The following is a 2,201-nucleotide window of genomic DNA, read 5'->3' on the forward strand; positions in this document are numbered from 1 at the left end:
TTGAGAGAGCGAGAGAGAGAGAGAGAGAGAGAGAGAGAGAGAGAGAGAGAGAGAGAGAGAATGTCATTGTAAATTATATGTGCGTGCGTGCGTGTGTCATCAAAAACTTATAATTATTTTAATAATAGGCATGATCTGGAAGTAATCCAGAAAAAGTTGAGACATTTAGGCTTGATTAAGCAGAAGGCTACTGATAGGCGATTGCTTTCCTCTATTGAAAATTTTAACAGGTTTTTTCTCGTACGCTTAGCCAGTTCATGGCCTTGACAAATATCATTTATCTTGGTGAGGAGATCTATTAAGATTCTAAATTGTATTGGAATATTATAATACTGCAAGGACATTTGCACAACATTGCAACCTAATAAGTCTGTTGCAGTCGAATGCGATGGTGTCTGACGTAATCTCATTTCGATGGCTTGTGTCTTGTATGTACTAACACATATTTGCAATTACAGTTTGCAAAATGGAATCTTTCGTGGATTATGGAATCTGCTACCATTAGTCCTCTACGCAAAGTCAGTATTCTTCTGATCTTGGGGACTACAGACCAATTTTGATTTTGTGTTCCTTCTCAAAGGCACTCGAGTGTATTGTTGCCGAGTAAATCACTCGGTTTATTGAAAGCCACAATTTGTATCCATACCAGTTTGTATACAAAAAAGGTCTTTCTACTCAATCGGTATCACTTACCTTCCTGGATGATGTCAGACGCGCAGCTCTAGAAAATTTATAATCTCGGTCTTCTTTGATTTTACAAAAATGTTCGATAATGTCGAGCATCACGTTTTAATATAGAAACTTAGATGTTTAAACTTTTCTACTTTGTGCTAGATATATGATTATTTGATTCAACAAAGACAGGCTGTTTCAAGGATCCGATTATTGAAGATGTTTCATCTGAGATTATCAACAAGGGCGTTCCTCAGGGCTCTGTTTTATTTTTGACCGTCTATTATTTTTATCGCATCTAAGTGACTTCAGTTATTTACCGTTAAACTATAAATATATTCTTTTTACGCTGATAATCTGGGAGTCTATTTTTGAAAAGAAACGTATACAAAAGTCTAGGAAAATGCTACAGTATACATTATGTATAGTTGTATATAGTATTTTTATATTGTTGTACTATAGTATTTTTTCTAGTTTTTTGTATACGTTTCTTTTCAAGAATAGAGCCCCTGCTCATTTACACACACACTAAGTCTAAAAACTTATCCAATACTATTTGCAGTGTAAATGAAGATATTAACAGAATCTTGGACTGGACGAAAATTAATTTGACAATAAATTTTAAAAAGACTACTGCAATGATGTTGGGTATTGTAAGATATAATACATCATTACCATTAGTATCTCATACGACGAACTTCTAAACATTATACTTTTTGTTAGTCGGTAATTCCTTGATATCATACAATGATTCTGTCAAGTACTTTTTATCAATCTCTAGAATACTTTTGTAGAATTTGCAAGTAACTAGAATAACTTCTAAAGATAATGCATCTTTTTTATTAATTGAAGACATATAAAGATCTTATTCTCCAAGATCTCTTCATATTAAGCAATATATTTTTTTCCAATTTTTTATTATTGCTACATTGTCATGACCAATATTACTGGTGAACTAGATCTTAAATTCCAAAGAGCAAAGTAATTTGTGTATTAGATATACATATATTTCTGATTAAGCGGGATGAGCATGTTTCTCCATATTTCCGCGATTTTGGATGGCTCAAGGTAAAAGCGAGACATATATTTCGTGGATCTAATGTTTTCCATTCTTTCATCGGGCTTACTTAAGGCTCTTTATCTTGACTTTTAAGAAGAATTATTCATCGCCGCATAAAAACTCCTAATGATTATCCGTCTATCGATTTGTCGAATAGTTTTTCAAGTGTTCTTTTAGCTGTGCTGCCTCTTTGTGTGATTTTAAATGTAAATTACAAAATCATTTATTAAGTGTAAATGCATGATTTGTAGTATCTATCTATTTTATTTTAATAGATTTTTTATCTATTGTATCTATAATATGCTTGTACTTGTGTATACATTTGTTTTAATTTTGCTTGTTTTTTTTTGTTACTTTGTTGCTCACTTATTTACGGTTTTAGCACTTAAAAAAATCCAATTTTGGAGCATTCAATAAATGGTGATCTCTCTCTCTCTCTCTCTCTCTCTCTCTCTCTCTCTCTCTCTCT

The 2,201-nt window shown here is 32.3% G+C and overlaps 1 protein-coding gene across 2 annotated transcripts in view; it reads left to right on the forward strand.

Moving 5' to 3' along the window:
• The window catches only part of Pitslre (cyclin dependent kinase 11B pitslre), a 10,477-nt gene that overhangs the window by 3,966 nt on the left and 4,310 nt on the right, over positions 1–2,201 (forward strand). The window lies entirely within an intron of this gene.

The sequence above is a fragment of the Cyphomyrmex costatus genome, unplaced genomic scaffold, assembly GCF_001594065.2.
Source record: "Cyphomyrmex costatus isolate MS0001 unplaced genomic scaffold, Ccosl1.0 scaffold104, whole genome shotgun sequence".
NCBI lineage: Eukaryota > Metazoa > Arthropoda > Insecta > Hymenoptera > Formicidae > Cyphomyrmex > Cyphomyrmex costatus.